This window comes from Lissotriton helveticus, chromosome 7 (assembly GCF_964261635.1).
Source record: "Lissotriton helveticus chromosome 7, aLisHel1.1, whole genome shotgun sequence".
NCBI classification, from domain to species: domain Eukaryota; kingdom Metazoa; phylum Chordata; class Amphibia; order Caudata; family Salamandridae; genus Lissotriton; species Lissotriton helveticus.
Genome location: NC_136068.1, coordinates 202151392 through 202169806, shown reverse-complemented (window position 1 = coordinate 202169806; position 18415 = coordinate 202151392).

The window sequence follows — 18415 nt, the reverse complement described above, 5'->3', positions numbered from 1 at the left end:
GGATGCCGGAGCATTCCACTGCCCCATGTGTGCTGTGATCCCCAGGGACTAACCAGCTTGCTGGTTGCCGGACATAGCGCCTCATGGACAGGGAGCACAGGTAGAAACACTTCCAGGTTCAGCCCCGGGCTGGAATAAATTTGAGGACTAGGCCTACCCGACTGTGGCAGTTCTCGGCGGGCCTGTATGGTCGCGACACTCCTGCCTGAGACGCAATACTGCAGCTGCTGAAGACATTGGCTTAATTGGGCTAAATATAGCTGGTCTGGTTGAGGATGTTGGCTGGCCTGGGTGGTGTGGACTCTGATTAGAGACGTTATTGGTTACAAGCCATCACTGCCTGGGGTCTAACATTGCCAGCACTTAACCACATTGCGCCTGGGGGTGGCTACCCCCCTGCAGGCGGCCTTGCATAGAGGACCACTTCGGGGCTCCGCGTGCCAGAGTTTTCCTATATCTGGGGTCTGTGCAACACTAAGTGGAAATGGGGAAGCCTGATACAACCCAATCAAAGTTGGAACTCGATCCTCAGAAATCAACCAGGCTGGAAGAGGATGGCACTAAAACAGATCCAGGTGAGCAGGGTGCCAGAGGAAACGAGCTCGGCTGAGTCCTGAGCCATATACTGGAGAGCCTTTCAACAATAGATGGTAAGATAGAATCTATATCCTACAGTATGGATCACGTGTCTGAAAGGCTGGACAAGTACACAGAGAGTCTCAGAAAGAGAGGACCAGAGTGTCGAGGCCTCTGGGTCACAAAAGCGGATGAAAAACGTGTGAAGTTACTGCAGGCTAAAGCTGAGGACATGGAGATGCGATCACTATGCAATAATCTTCGAATTATTGATTCGTCAGAGTCCAACTCAACGGGCAATATGGAACTTTATGTGGAGCAGCTGCGGAGCACAGTCCTTGGTCGTGATACCGTCTCCCTAATGTTCCTAATTGAACAGGCACACCGCTCATTGGCCCCTAGCCCTCCCCTGGGGCACCTCCATGCCCAGTTATAGCATGCATCGTCAACTACCGAGACAGAGATGCTGCGTTGTTGAGGGCACGCATGCTGCGAACACTGAATCACGAGGCCGTTGGGCAGTCTTTGTACCCTGATTTCACCCCAAATGTGCAGGATGCACGCAGGAGGTTTGACCCTGTCAAACAGAAGCTCTCTGAGCTTAACATTGAATATGCTAAGCTTTACCTGGTGCGCTTGAAGATCACATTGAATGGCAAGGTACAGGTGTACACAGATCCTAGCTCCGCTCGACAAGTGCTTAAGGATTAAAACAAAGCGCAGGTCCACAACCAGTCACAGGGCGGGACACCAGAGTACACTAGCCCTGCGAACATGCTTGATCAAAATGACTGACGCATTTGCTGCTTAGGGTAAGGCGCTCAGCAATAACGACAACGCCACTGCTGACGGGGCACAATATTGTCTCCGATGACAGCCATATATTGTATGGAATGCATGCTGTAGCACCTCAGGGGGTGGAATGTTATTACTGTAGGTGGTTGAATATTACTTAGAAGTCAAGGCAGGGGTAAGAGAGTAAAGAACAACATTCTTACACAATGTGTTGCTGGTTCTGCTGCCCAACGATTTGATCACTTTGCTGGGCTTTACGCCCAATAGTTGTAGCCATTGATAGATAAGATATCCTATAAAAATGTGGTTGCGATGTATAAGTTTATCGCAGTTGGTTGGGCTCCCACGACCCTCAAGTGTGTTACACATTGTTTTTTTGTTTAGGGGGGTACTAGGGATTCAGGGCAAGGGGGTAATAAGTTGCTATGTCAAATGTCAATGTCAAAGGGAACCTGGATGTGCGCATAGTGGGTGTGTATGGTCCGAATTATGATATTCCCCAATTCTGTCGATCCCTCCATAGCAAACTTGCTGCATACTCAAGAATGCCCACTTTATGGGGGGGTTTCAATTGTGTGCAATCCCTGGTGCTTGACCGCTCTAACTGGCCATTGTGTGCCCCCTCGTCGGTTGCAAAGGCTATTGCAGCAATAGCCGAGGCCGAGGACATTGTTGACGTATGGCGTCACCGCACCTCAACAAGTAGGGAATACACACATTATTCATCAGTATATGATATGCACTTGCAAGTAGATTATTGACGGGTGTCCCATAGTTTAATGCCGTTCATAAAAAAATTGCGAACACCTGCCTGCACATAGTCAGATCACTCCGCAGTCAAACTCCAGCTAAAAATAGATGATCTACAGCTGAGGGTCCGTATGTGGCGCTTTCTGCAGTGCTCCCTCCTTGACGAGGTGTTTCGGGGGGAAGTCTCGAAGGAGATTGACCTGTTTTTCTCCACTAACCTTGGCAGCGGCACAAAGATGGACACTATATGGGAACTTTAAAGCTGCACTTTTGAATTTTGTTTGTGCTGCAGACCGGGAGGCCACAAGCAAGGACTCTAACACCCAGAGAGCCACGAGGGCCATCAGGAGACCGCCCCGCCCCTCCTCCTCACACCGGGGCATACTTATACCTTTTGCGTCTCCCGCTTTGCGGGAGACACAGCGCTTTTGAATTTTGTTTGTGCTGCAGACCGGGAGGCCAAGAGCGAGGACTCTAACACCCAGAGAGCCGCGGGGGCCATCAGGAGACCGCCCCGCCCCTCCTCCTTACACTGGAAGTACTTTGGGAAGCACTTGCCTCCACCGCGCGGACGTGCGCCGGGCGAAGCCCAGGCCAAGGGCGGGCCCGTTTGAGCCCGTTCGAGCACGGACGAGGATGTGACAGGCCCCCCTCTAACACCTATATTAAGGTCAGTGTGCGTTTATTTTTCATCTGAACTAATCCCCAAGCTGCATGACAGTCTACGGTGATGTTGGCATTACCAGCTTTAACATCATGTCTTCCACCAGGGGAGGAAACGCCAGGAAATCTATAGCCGGAGGATTGGTAATAGGCCCTTTGGACCAATTCCTCGTAAGAGCAACTTCTGTCTTAGCCCATGAAATTGAGCTGACAGAAAAGAGATTAGCGTTGGACATTGCACTCGATAAAAGATCCTCCATGGGAAGTCTGGCCAAAGTTCGGTCAACTATCCCCCAACAACCTACTAACATTATTTTGCAAGGTAGTTCAGGGGAAGGTGAGGGGCCCCAGGTCTTGCAACACGCTGGACGTTTGGCAAGCCCCGTGGATAGTGATGTTGCCTCTCAGGGCACCAAGGGCACCACCAATTCGAACACGCTCCCCAGATCATCGCTAACTAGCGTCAAGACCCGCTCTGCCTATAGCTCCAAACCAGGGGGTCTCAAGCTACGGCAAGCTCTACGTCAATGTTAATGTCGAAAAGAAAGCGTAGTGGGGCCCACGCAAAAGGAAGAAAAGCAAAGCAAATGAAAATAAACACAGCCACTGATAGCGAGACACTAACTAATACTAACTGCCCTGTAGCATGTCATCCTGTTAACGATGCAATTACGTTGTCTCCAAGTCCTGGAGATGTTCTATCAGCTGAGATGGGATCAGACTTTTGGACTAAGCTGGAACTCATCTTTAAAAAGACATGCCTTCCAATTTATGATAGATCAGACTCTATTGAGAGCAGGCTTGCGTGCCTGGAATTATCGTTCGCAGCGGCCCAGGCACGGGGTGGAAATCGGGCCAAGGGGGAGACCCGTGTACAGTCAAACACGACTGGGCCCATCAATGTGGTTGCTGACCCTATAGCTACACAGAACGCGATCAATTCAGCCAATGTTCTTGCTCCTGCGGGGCCCACACATTCCTCCCAGACACCCAATTCTGATAATTTAGTAGCCTCCACCCAAACCTCGCGGGGAGATAGGCCACGGATAGTGGAAGACACTAGACCTGTGAGTCGACAATCATTAATAAATATTTCCTCTCGAGTCCAACCTGTAAAAACCTTCCCTTGTCTAGATCTCCCACCTGAATCTACCCATATGTTGTGGTCCTAGCGGGGGTCCCCACTTTGGGCCAGGCTAAAAGGGAGACGTACATGGATCTAAAAAATAAATGTATCCATTGGCTTAATTTCAACCGGCCTCTCCCTACTCAGGTATCTGCAGAAATTCTGTTTACAAGACGGGTAGATTGGGTGGGGTCAAGGAAAAAGTCAATAGAGGGAGACTGTATAATTATTAATTTTAAGGACATCAGAGCTGTTGATCACATTTGTAGGTGGGCCCAGGTAGGTCCAGTGACTTCAATCCAGTCTCTACCCCTGACCTATTTCTATCCACCAGTATACCCTGCCCCCTTAAATGAGTTGGCAGATAGGGGGCCACAGAACTGGAGCAACACTGGGTGTTTAAGGTTGTTTAATAGGTATGACATGTTGTCTGGGCTGGAAGACTGTGATTGACTACCTTACGAAAATGCAGTGGTTTCCAAGGAGGATAAACCAGAAAAGAGTCCATCTCCTCCTGTTGTTAAAACTTGTCTTCAGTGTGGGGTTTAGGGTACTAAGCCCAATGAAATCGACCTAAAGGTCGAGAGTTTAGTTACGATCCAAGCGGGGCACGAGGTAATACTAAACCAACCATTGAGTGAGATATCTCTATCGTTATCTGAGCCGAATAGGGCACATGGACACCCTCCTTTTATTAGCTGGCTAGAGAAGGGTGGAAGATATCTTGATGCAAATTGTCCAACCTCACTGGTATCCTGGAACCTAGCGGGCCTGGGTTCGAAACTGGCCTCGCCAGACTGGGTTAATTTTATTGAAAAATTCGATATTTGTCTCTTTCAAGAGACTTGGTCTGTGGATCCTGTTTTTAGGCAGAGTTATCTTAACTATTACGTCCCCGCAGTCAAGAAAAAAAAGGGTCACCCATTTGGGGGTTTTGTGATTTGGGCCAGGCAGACATTAAGCTGTAATATTCATCAGCTTCCTGTTGCAAATGAAGACATCCTAGGTGTAAAAGTTACCTTCCCCGCTGGGGAAAATATTACTATCTTTAACATTTATGCAAGAGAACTCCCGGGAGGAAAAAGGCCAGAAGTAATAACTGCCCTCGAGGATTTGCCCAGAAACACACTGCCACTTGTAGCGGGAGATTTAAACACTACCTTTGAGCTGTTGAGGCATGATGATCAGAGTCTAACGGAGGAGGAAGACACAAGATGGGGTATCCCACAACTTGAATTGCCCCTCATAAGAAAATGGAGTGAGGCAGCAATCCAATTGAAAGGAATATGCATAGAAAAACAGCTGAGGACTGCCAACGGCCGTACGCCGTCTGATAGACAGAGTGGGCTAAAGAACGGTGATGGATTAAACCCATATCTGTTGACTGGGTGTGAGTGTTTGATTGGTTCACATGCTCCGTCCATCACTACCCCCTTTTGTACCACTTTGTTCGCCATAAGTTGGCAGGGTATGCTCAGACGTGAGTCCCTTGCTCACTCTGTCACTGGATTCAAGCAAGCCGGGCTGAAGACGGCTGAAATGCCAGAAACCGGTCCTCGGAAGCTTGTTTCGGTCCAGGGAAGGCATGGCTTGGCAGTTCGGGCTGGACTGTTCCCATGAGGCACAGGGTCAGACTGATTTGCATATGGCCATGTCTAAACTGGGGTGGCAGAGTGGGCTAAAGAACGGGGATGGATTAAACCCAGATCTTTCAGATGCTCCGTCCATCACCACCCCCTTTTGTACCACTTTGTTCGCCATAAGTTGGCAGGGTATGCTCAGAAGTGAGTCCCTTGCTCACTTTGCCACTGGATTCAAGCAAGCCGGGCTGAAGACGGCTGAAATGCCAGAAACCGGTCCTCGGAAGCTTGTTTCCGGTCCAGGGACGGCATGGCTTGGCAGTTCAGGCTGGACTGTTCCCATGAGGCACAGGGTCAGACTGATTGTCATATGGCCATATCTGAACTGGGGTGGCAGAGTGGGCTAAAGAACAGTGATGGATTAAACCCAGATCTGTTGACTGGGTGTGAGTGTTTGATTGGTTCAGATGCTCCGTCCATCACCACCCCCTTTTGTACCACTTTGTTCGCCATAAGTTGACCGGGTATGCTCAGACGTGAGTCCCTTGCTCACTTTGCCACTGGATTCAAGCAAGCCGGGCTGAAGACGGCTGAAATGCCAGAAACCGGTCCTCGGAAGCTTGTTTCCGGTCCAGGGAAGGCATGGCTTGGCAGTTCGGGCTGGAGTGTTCCCATGAGGCACATGGTCAGACTGATTTGCATATGGCCATGTCTGAACTGGGGTGGCAGAGTGGGCTAAAGAACAGTGATGGATTAAACCCAGATCTGTTGACTGGGTGTGAGTGTTTGATTGGTTCAGATGCTCCGTCCATCACCACCCCCTTTTGTACCACTTTGTTCGCCATAAGTTGGCCGGGTATGCTCAGACGTGAGTCCCTTGCTCACTTTGCCACTGGATTCAAGCAAGCCGGGCTGAAGACGGCTGAAATGCCAGAAACCGGTCCTCGGAAGCTTGTTTCCGGTCCAGGGAAGGCATGGCTTGGCAGTTCGGGCTGGAGTGTTCCCATGAGGCACAGGGTCAGACTGATTTGCATATGGCCATGTCTGAACTGGGGTGGCAGAGTGGGCTAAAGAACAGTGATGGATTAAACCCAGATCTGTTGACTGGGTGTGAGTGTTTGATTGGTTCAGATGCTCCGTCCATCACCTCCCCCTTTTGTACCAGTCTGATAGACAGGGCAATAGAACGTATGAAAATGGCCTTAGGTCTAGCTGTATAGATTATCTGCTTGTTCACCTAAAATTATGGCATTGCCTTGTAGATATGGTGGTATTGGGACGCATTGAGAGCGACCACAACCCCCTTGCTTCAATATTTAAGTTGGATATAGTTGGTGCTGTAGCAGCAACCCAGGGTAGATCAGCGCCAGACCTTGCCTTAACCAATGACATGCGCCACCTTAAGAGGAGCAAAGTCATGGAGCAGCCAGATACTCTGATCACTATCAAAAAATGAAGCAAGTAAGGTATTACTAGAACTGAGGTCTAGTGTCACTAGTATGGACTTCCATCTCCTTATGATCACTGCCCATTATAAACTCTTTGCCCATTTAAAAACCCACTTTTGTAAGTTAGGCCCAGGGAGAAGTAAATCATATAAGAAACCCAAAGGGTGGTATAATGTAGCTTGCAGACAAGCATGGACCAAGCTGGGTTTAGCATTAAAAATGAAGGACCCAAGTGAGGTAAAAGTGGCCCGGATCAGTTACAGGAAAGTACAGGCAGAGGCGAAAAAGATCTGGGAAGAGAGCAAGTGGCAGGAATTGAAAGAAGCTTGTTTGGCCAAGAACCCCAAATTATTCTGGGATACATATAAATGGGATAGGGGAGGGTGCCCGGACCGCCCACAGAATAATGTTGCCCAGCATCAGTCGGTTGATTACTTCAAGCCACAGTATGCCTGTCCTGATAGCTCTGAGCACAAAGGAACTTTTTCCTGCACACATTATGAAGGAGATGCCTTTACTATAGAAGATGTTGACAGGGCTCTAGAGACAGTAATTGAGGGAAGAGCACCGGGTATCGATTGCATCCCAGCCAATGTTTTTCTAAATGACAAGCAAACTTGTCGATCTTATATCGTCTACTTGGCAAATGCCATTGCCCAAGGGGCTGATATTCCTCATTCTTGGAAGGGGGCAGAAATCATTCCGGTGCATAAAAAAGGGGACAAGTCTGTTGTAGGCAATTACAGACCCATTAGCCTAATCGACTCAATCCAGAAAATTACGGGTAGATTGGTTTTGGGTAAAATGCAAACCTGGATGGACGAAAATAATATCTTGAGGCCTCTGCAGGCTGGTTTCCGCCCTCAAACAAGCACAATAGATCAAGTTTTTCATTTCATTACCCTCTATTGGCGGACAGTGGTGTTGGGAAAAGCGGCTCTGTACGCTATGTTCGTTGACCTGAGGGCAGTTTTGACCTTGTTCCGCGTAGTAAACTATGGCGAGTCTTGGAGGAGTAGGGGATGGCCCCGGAGCTGCTGACACTGGTAGTCCGCTTGCATGAGGATAACATTGCCCGGGTTTGGTGGGGGATGCAGGGTGAGGTGACAGAAACCTTTCCCGTTGAGCGGAGAGTGCACCAGGGATGCATTATGGTGCCTACCCTGTTTTCGCTCTTCGTCAACGGGGTGGCGGATTTCCTTTCCTTGACCCCCACGGATGGCCCGGTGCTGGCAGGTACTCGTATACCAATCCTCATGTTTGCGGACGATACCTTGCTAATTTCTAAAACACCCATCGGTCTCCAGGGTCGCCCTCCAGCGGTTCGGAGACTTTTGCCTTCTGCGCGGTTCTGAAATAAATACTGCCAAGACCAAATTCATGTCCTTCAACGAGCACAAATCTTTCAGAGGAAGTGTGTTTATTAACCCTGGGCGGGCAGCTTCGTAGTGTTGCCTACTTCGCCCTTTGCAAAGTAGGTGAAGCAGGCAACACTACGCCCACTTTGTGGGCGTAGCCAAGTTGCCCGCCACCAGCCTCCCTCCCGCCCTCCCTAAATGCTTAAATGACATTATAAATGAATTATAAAACCACTTACCTTTTCCGCCGCGTCCCCGGGGCTCCCTCTCGTCATCGCGCCGCCGGCACGCGCGTCTTGGATACTAATGCGCATGCGCGGCCCTCCACGAGAAATGTGCATGCGCGGGTGGCCGCGCATGCGCATTAGTATCCAAGACGCGCGCGCCGGCGGCGCGATGACGAGAGGGAGCCACAGGGACGCGGCGGACAAGTTAAGTGGTTTTATCATTCATTTATAATGTCATTTAAGCATTTAGGGAGGGCGGGAGGGAGGCGGGTGATGCCTAGTGGGGCTACGCGAAGTGCGTGGGTGGGCGTAGTTTTTTGCCCACTTCGCGTAGCTTCGCGAAGCCCCACTACTCCCACTACGCCCAGGGTTATGAATAACCTCCCATTAGAGAAGGTTAGCACCTTTACATATCTGGGTGTAACCCTACAGAGGGACATGCGGTGGAAAAGCCAACTCGACCTAGCTGTGTTGAAGCATCAACAGCAATCAGGGTTTCTCCTACACAAATTTAAGACCTCATTTACCAAACCAGTTATCCCAGTACTCGAGATCTATGGGATGAAGGTCTTGAGTTCGGCTCTATACAGTGCCGAACTGTGGGGGTTCGAGAACCTAAAATGCTTGTCCTTGGTGGAGAATGAGTTTTTTTCGCAAAGTTACTAGCGTCCCACAAAGCACCCCACTGACACCACTATTATGAGATTTGGGCAGGAAACCAGTTGACAAGCTGGCAATACTTCGGCCATTACTCTACTGGCGTAGGATATGGAGCACTTAGGAGCTTTCCCACTATGCCCAAGGCCTTTTGGACGTCATTAAAAACGATCCTTTTCATAAAATAAAATGACTGAAGGAGATCAGATCTCTGCTTGTGAGGTTGGGTATGCCTGAGCTATGGGATGATCCACTGAATGCAATCTTTCCTTCTAAAAAAATCTTGAAGGAAAGATATTGGGATATGGTCCTTTCATCGACACTTTTGAAAGGTCTCTCATCGCACCTCACAGGATGGTTCCTTGAATTCAAGCCCTGTCCAAGGTTTCAAAAGTTTTGGGATTTTATTGAAAAGCCCCATGACCGCAAATTGTATTTCAAACTTAGGCTGGGTACCCTCCCATCAAGGTTATTCACAGGCAAGTGGGTGGGGTCCTCTAATGACAGATGCCTTAGGTGCTTGGACCAGCAAGAATCTGTAAGTCACATCCTGTTCTTCTGTCCTTTATAAGCTGCACCTCGTCGTAAATGGATAATTCCAATTTGTCGACAAATGGGCACTCGTAGATATGTTGAGGCTGTAAGAATTCTAAGCACAGACCCCAACCAACCATTAGCCATTGCAGTGGCAAAGTTTTTGAACTGGGCTTGGGCAATATGATCAAAAACAATGCTCGTGGCCAGTTAGTGGACAGCCCACTTTGTTACCTGTCTAGATTTAAGGCAAATATCAACATTAATACCTTCTTGTATATGCATGAGGGGAATGGCTATTTTGATTCTATGCTTGTTATTGTGTCTTACTGAATCACTTTTCATCTGATACAATGAATTAGTAACATGTTAATAATGGTATCTTTTAAACTTATTCAATAATTATTTTATGCTCACATATTTGTAACCTGTCTAACCGATAGTTGTCATACAGAATGTAATTGTATTTTATTTATTTATATAGAATGTACATAATGGTTGCTTTTAGATTGTGTAGTCTATTGCTGAGTGGTTTTATCTTGTGCTTTATTGACTTAACTGTCGAATAAAGTTTATGATGATGAGTATATATAAGAGGAGTTGTCATATCGAAGCACACAGGCGTATTTCATTCCATTAGAGGTAGATTACAGAAGCTGGAGGCCGACTTGTACCTCTTGGAGCAGCGGGCTCTTGCAGACTCCACCTGAAGTGATGGCACAGATTAGGTCCAAGATAAACAAATATCATGATGAAGCGCAAGCAGAAGTGGTACATTTGGGGAAATACACCACCGCAAAACTATATGGTGAGCGAGAGAGGCTGAGCGCTACGCTGGCTGCTCTGACCCGTCCGTCTGGAGGCTCTGGTGAGGTGTTGGATCTATGCGACAACAACGGTGGCACAATAAGTGGAGCAGTGCAGATAGCAGACAGATTCCGCTCCTATTATATGGAGCGTTACACTTCTTGACCATCTGAGTCTGAAGAATTGGGTGAGAAATATCTATCATATATAGCCATGAAGTGGCTGTCAAACTCCCACAGAGAATATCTGATGGAGCCTTTGAGTCCCACTGAGAATGCAGCAGCACTGAAAAGCATGCTCAATGATAAGGCCCCTGGATGTGATGGGTTAACAGTGGCATTTTATAAAGCCTATCAGGATCAACTACTCCCCCATTTGGTAAACTTATTTGAGGAAATGGCGATGGATGGGATAATGCCACCTAGTATGAGGGAAGCCACCTTGATCACCCTATTAAAAAAAGACAAACCCCAGCAGCAATGTACCTCCTATAGGCCGCTCTTGTTGCGGAACACAGGCACCAAATTGTTCACTAAAATACTGGTGAATCGGTGAGCATTCTTATCTCCAACGGTGGTTCCCCCTGAACAATCTGGATTTGTGCCTAGCTGCTTATTAACAAGTAACCTACGCACTCTTTGGCATGATTGCAGGTCAGAGACAGGTGCAGCTGCAACTTTTTTTGACACCAAGAAGGCATTCAATTCAGTTGAGTGGCGCTTGTTGAGGACAGTACAGAAACGGGTGGGGGTGGGCAAGATTTTCCTTAAATTGGTGGATGCACTTTATGAGAAACCTATGGCGCATGTGCTTTTGAATGGACTCCTCTCAGAGCCAATCCTGTCATCCTCCTCCTCCCATCCCCGTACGTATTACGTCTTGTGTGAACTGTACATGCTCAGTTCACGTAAGACGTAATACATAATAGGACCCAAGGAGGAGGACGACGGCAAGAAGGAGACACCACAGCGAAGAGGAGGGCGGCCAGCAGATGGCAGAAGAGAAGGTAAGTATTTTTTTTAATTGTTTTGAAGAGGGGCTCGGGCTCAGGGGTGTAATCCACACTGCCATGGAGTCGGACTTTTGCCGCAAGTTCGCGTCCCCAGCAGAGTGCGGAGTTGGTAAAACTCTGCAAACTACGATGGCGGAGCGGAGTACTAAGCCTAGGCTGAATTTGTACTCTCACCAACTCCTACCTCCTCAGCTTTGAACTTTCACCTGCTTATCAGTAGATGGGGAAAAGGATCATATAGACGTGTGGCTCCTTTGAATCCCTCATCCACAAGTTCACTATTAAAGAATGGAGTGGCTTTTCCCTGGTTCAGGTTGCTCAAAAAGTCTAGCAAGGCTGGATTAAGAGTTAGAGGCACCTCCCCCAGTGACCTCCTTATCCACATTTCCCTCACTACCACCTTTCAACAGTGCTACTCATCTATCCACAGCCCCTGTCTCACATGCAGTTATTTTATTTTATAATGCTACTCATACCAAGCCTAAGGTGTCAGAGCACTTTACATCACACACACGTTATCCATAGGCCATGAATCCTTAGTGTGTAAATCAGTCTATATGATTTGTTACACAAAACAATGAGGATTATCATTCTGTAATCACCGTGCACACGTTCTGTGCAGCAGGCATATTGACCCTCTGCGCTACTTTATGGGTAGTCAAAAGTGCTACCAGACCATCCTTCAATCTCTCTCCAGCAGAAACATTATTTGCTTTTGTTAGCTTGACCTTTTTATTCTTATCTGAAAAGTGATATACATAGAAGGTAAACAGCAGGTGCTTTTTAAAACCAATAGTTATTTCTTAACACAGCGCCTCTCCTTAGATCAGCGCAGAGTGTGACTGCACTGGTAACACTGCCCTAAAGCCAACTAATATGAGTCTAGTGTTCACACTCAACATTCATTGCCATACTTTTACTTCCCATACTCACAGCATGTCCACTTTCAAATTGAAAATACATCCTGCAGTGAAAAGGTAAGTGATCCTTCTCTATTTACATTTACTCTTAGAACATTATTGTAGTAAAATGAGTACTTTTTCTTTGAAGCATTGGATTTGGAGTAGTGGGAAAGTGCCCTCTCTCTGCATGGTTGCCCCCATTTTTTGCTGCTGAACTGCTGATGTGCTTTGACTGAGTGTGCCCTGGGCTCCTGCCAATCAGGTGCCTATGGCCTATGTTCTTTCCCTAAAACTGCATTGAAGAAGAAACCCAATTGGCACTCTCTGGCCACAGGTCAGTCCCTGGTAAATGGTATCACAGGTACTCAGGGCACTGTGAGCAGGGAAGGCCTCTAAAGATTGCAGCACTTATTGTGCCAACCTTAGAGGCCTTGTACCTTTAGACTCACACACTGCCTTTGCATTCTGTGTGTTTTGGTGTAGAACAAAGTGAAAAGTCGACTTGGCACGCACCCCTGTGTGCCATGCCTACAACCCACTGACCTGTCATAGCTCTGTCACCCCTCTTGCTGGGTGCACTATTCCAGTGGTGAAGGTACAGGTGCATGAGCCCTGTACCCCTACAGCGTCTTAGTCAATTCTTAGACATTGTAAGTGCAGTTCTGCCATTAAGAGTATATGGTGCTGGGAGTTTGTCATTACGAACTCCACAGTACCATAATGGCTGGGCTGAAAACTAGGAAGTTTGGTATCAAACATCTCAGCACATTAAACCCACACTGACGCTAGTGTGGGATTTAATGGACAATGCACACAGAGGGCATCTTAGAGATGCCTCCTGTAAAACAACCTACCATTAGTGTCCAGGCTGCCACCACCAGACATGGTTCTGGACCCCTGGGTCGAGAGCCTGCTGCTCTCGGGGGCCTGAAACAATGCACATCCTGGGACGAGGTACCAAGCCTCCTCCCCCAGGATAGGCAGGGTCCACGAAGGGGAAGCTTCAAAGGCTTGCCACCTTTGTGAGCTTCCCCAGGGCTTTTGCTGCTTCAAGTAACTGGTCACCACTGGTTTTGACCCCCACTTTGGGTGGGAGAACCAGCAGAAAAACCAAGTGAGGAAGGAAGGTGTGCCCACCTCTGTCGGCCCTACCCCTCAGGTGGGGGAGGGGAGGTGAAGCACTACTGTCATTCCCCGCCATCTTGCAGATGGAGTGACCCAGCCAACCAGGGTGAGGCTTATGGAGAAGTGTGGCTCAATGGTTAGAGCGGCAGACCCTGATGCAGAGGTCTGGCCCAGGACCAGGGTTCAATTCCTGCCTCGGCTGGCCTCGGCTGGTCTTGGCGGATCTTGGGCTCATAATTCCCCCGGACCTGATTTCTCGCCTCGGTGCCTACTCTAAGCATGGGTCCCTCGCTGCAACTCTGGGCAATAGCTTGCTTAGTCTCCACAACGGCCCCCTACAGCGCTGGGGATGCCTGGTTGCACCCTGGGGATGCCCAGGATTGGACATTTCATGGGGAAAAGCCAGGAAGGGTTCCCTAGCGGTATGAGTACAGCGCCAGGACACTTAGTAGTATCAGTGCGCTTTACAAATACGTCTATTTCATTTCATTTCATTTCTTTTCATTATGCCCCCTCCCACTGGAGGGTGGCATATTAGGGGGGTGTACCAACCCCAGGGAAGGGACCCATTGGTCACAACCTCTTACCTACCTATAACACCCCTAAATCTAGTATGTAGGGGCACCCCTGAACCTTGCTTCCTCAGACAAGTAACTACAAGAAGAAAAGAAGAAGAAGGACCAAACTAACATGCCCGAAGCTAACTGACTTCGCCCCAGCCCTATTGGCCTGTCCCCACCTCAAACCTGTAGAAGTGAAAATCTGGTGTGTCCTGCAGACTCAGTAACCCTTAGGACCTGCTCTGCCTTCAAAAGAAAAGACTCTGTCTCCGGTGAACACAGGATCTGTTCATCAACAGCCTCCAGTTCTGGCAAGATCCGGGAGTCTGCACCACTCTGCACCCGACGCCCACCACCTGAGTTTGAGTGGCCCAATACCACAAGGAGGCTCTTTGGCAATCCTGACCCGAGAACCAGTGATCCCTGACCAGCCTCAAGCCCCCAGCCGACGCCTGCACCCTCAAACCTGAAGGTCCCCCCAACCACGACCAGGAGCTGGTGAGAAGATCTGACCCTGAAATACACACCTGCACCCGACATCCCACGGCCTTGGGTGGCCCAAGCAATGGTGTCTATTCAACCCCCAGTATCCCAACTTACCTCTCCAAGTGGTGGTCGCACCCAGAAGACCTTTGTCCCCGAGCCTGCAGTTTGTTTGCAAACCGGTAACTCCCCATTGAAAGCTACAGGGTGCCCAAAATCAAAACAGAAATCTGCACCCGGCCATCCCTGTGCCACTGAGGGTGCACCTTTTGTGCTGGCGTGAACCACCATTTGCCCTTAGCTTAAGTCCATGAGCTTTGCTCGCACAACCCTGTGGACTGGTCGTAAGTAGCCACCAACCGGAGGCCCCCTACGCCTATTGGATAACATTGGGCCTCAGCACTCTGCACCCGACTGCCCTAGTGACACTGAAGGTGTAACAAGAGTGCATCCTTGACCCTGGGGGACCCCAGAGTCTAACCCCAGAATACCAACTCCCACAATCGAATACTTACCTTTGAACCGATAACCCGATTTTTCTCCATAGGAGAACATTGGCTGTTTTTCTGTGAAAAGTTACTAAGTGTGAAGTTAGAAAATCTATAAAAGTTTCTTAAACTGTAACAAAATTAGCAAAAATCTTTTACCTACCTGTTTACAGGAAATGTCCCAGTGCAATATTCAAGTATACTGCACTGTGTAAGAAAAGTAATCTGTAAAGTAATCTACTTGACATTCGACTTAAAAGCCAATACAAAGTATATGTATAATATTTCATAGCATTGCATTACTAGTAGTTCTACAGTAATCAAACCAAATGCATATATACAACTGCAATACGAATTGTTTACAAACTGTATCATTACTGCAACGTACTTATCACTTACCTGTGCCAGGCTTGCTTGGTTCTAGGGAATAAAATAACTAAAAGAATATTTGTATACAAAACCAATTGGTCTGAAGTTCAGTCTTTGAGTATGTGATATCATTTGCTGATTGAGTATGTACAACAAATGCTTAACACTACCCTCTGATAAAGCCTCACTGCTCGCCTACACTTCCAGAAATAGAGTGAAAAGGTGCTATCTACTTTTACCTCTGCCTACCTTTGAGATTCCACTGGACTCTGTGCACGCTAAACCTCACTTTGGTATAGTTTATACAGGGCCAGCTTCCTACAGGAGTGCCCAGTGACATCCCTACCTTTTATCATTGTACCAAACCCTAAGACATTCTTCAATCTTGCTCCATAGGCATAAAGAAGATTGACTTAGCAAAATAGAGGACTGTAGTGTGGCCTAAGGCCTGCTTTGCACGCATGTTATGTTAGCATGGCTTATTAGAAGTTTAAACGCCATTTTACCTTTTGCCGCTTTTGCACACAACACTGCATATATCTGTTTTTGTAAGTTAGGCTTCATGAATGTATGCACATGTGAAAAAGGTTTGTTTTCGACATCTCTGGACTTACATCATGCCCCTAGTCTGCACAGTGAGTGCTGAAGCCGTCAAGGTTATCCTAACATGGTAGCTGATGTTCGAAATGATCAGCTAACATTTTTAGACACAACAATTGGGAGCTTTGAGCCAACTGAGATTCTGGCGCCCATATTATGGCACAGTTGCCATGAGTTCAGACACATGGAAGATTTTACGTTTCGAGGGATGCAGAGAGCTTTTGCTGTTCCTGATGTGATTTACTCTTACTGAGCAGAAAGGTAATGGGGTCCCCCAAACAAGCCTAAGAGACCTTCTTTAGTTTATAAACATAGTTCCTATAAAGGGAGGGTGTTAAACTAGGCGCTATAAGACCTGTTTTCTCCATCATTGTAATTTGATTTCTCCTTTTGTATTTTATGGAATTGTTACAATGCTGACCATATTAGTTCTAATCATATGTCTGCTTATGTTGGCTAAGATACTGCACCTGAGATCACGTCATTAAAATAAATATTTTAATCTTTCCCATGTCTCCAATTTACTCCTGTTGTGGACAGGTATGAGAGTATAATGAAAGAGTGCTCTCACTTCCCACCATTCCTGAGTTTGTCCTAAGTCGCGTGTTCTAGGTTGTCTAATCATTGGTTACTTTACTATAGGACGAAGAGCTAATGTGACACTGATACTAGCTGGTTGGGGTTTTGCTAGGTACTGAGGTGAGTTTCTAGTACACCACAATTTGCTGATGTCCTGGGTCTCTGTGCACAGTTATGTGTATAGGCAGGATCCTTGCAAAAGGACTTGATATAAATTACTCACCGTAGTCTTAAACACGATACTTCCTCAAAACCCTTCTACCTTATTTAGCTCCCTACATGTAACATAACAGCTTGCATGCTATGGTCAGCCAGCATCAATCTGCTACACATATGTGGGATTCAGGATTATGAGTTGATTTGCCACTGCCCATTAAACTACCTCCCCAAAAACTTTGAGTACGTCCCTCTTACCAGATTTTAGATACAACCTAAAACTCTTCATCTAATTTTTGAAAACACAATCCTGATGTATAGGGTGACAACCTACCTCCAGGTCATTATGGGCTCTCTTACTAGCCATTGACTGGTGAGTGGTAGCTTAATGCATCCTGGGTTTCGTATTATCATTTTTTCTATTGCTAGAGAGACAGATCTGTAATGAGAAAGGTTCCATATTGACACCTGCTTCAACACCCTCAGAATGCTCCGGAAAGTCTTAAAATGGATTCCAACTGACACCAGAAAAACTGTCACTCAAGCTCTCATCACCAGAAACTTGAACATTGAAACGCCCTTTATACCGGAACCACCGCCCTCCTCCCTCCTCCAAACATTCCATAACACAGCAGCAAGAATTATCCTGGACCTGCCCACATCACCCCCCCCCACCTCCGTCGCCTTAACTGGCTTCCCTTCAAGAAGAGAAGCCACTTCAAGCTGCTCACACACCCCTACAAAGCCCTCAACAACCCAGTATCAGAATACCTGGACAACAGCCTGACCTTCCACTAGCCCACCAGACACCTGCGGTCTGCCACCCTGGCCCTCACCACCGTCCCCCACATCTGTCGTACCCGAACCAGAGGATGCTCCTTCTCCCACCACGCAGATGAAGACCTCTCCATCCACCTTCGAACTTCTAACTCCCTTGCCGACTTCAGGAGTAGACTCAAGAAACTGGCTGTTTGAGGAGCTCCACCTCACGCAAGCCCCTGGATACCCCTCGGGTGATTAGCTCCCTCTACAAATGTCTGCTTGATTGATTGACATGGATGAGGCGGTCAATGGTGTCCTTATGTAATAAACCCCATCCCTCCACTTTGGCTGCCTTTCACACTTTAGTGGAATCCCCAGCCTGCAGATGGACTGTAACCATGAACTATGTAGATTTTCTCTAACTGTACACGTTGTATTTGTCTAACCTAGAATACTCATCATCCTTTATACTCAAGTACCTCCATGTCCCCACCGCTCCCACTGAATTTGCTATTAACGTCAGTCAAGTTCAGTACTTTGCGGAAGACCTTACAGATCAATATATACATAGCAGTACTCAGCTGTGTGGAGGTGTGTGCTTCTATGCTTTGTTAGTGCATGCATTGTGCAAAAGGAAACCCTCTTGACTTAGTAAATAATTGCTATTGCAATTTCGCCCGTATACGATTAACACACACATAAAACAAATTTTACAAGGAAACAAATGGTTTTGGCACACATGTATACAAAGGGTGAATAAAAAAGCAAAAGTATACAAATAAATAAACGAATAAATAAATAAAAATGTCTTTCCAGTTTCTCGTCTCACTTTTTTCAGTACAAAAAAGTCAATTATAT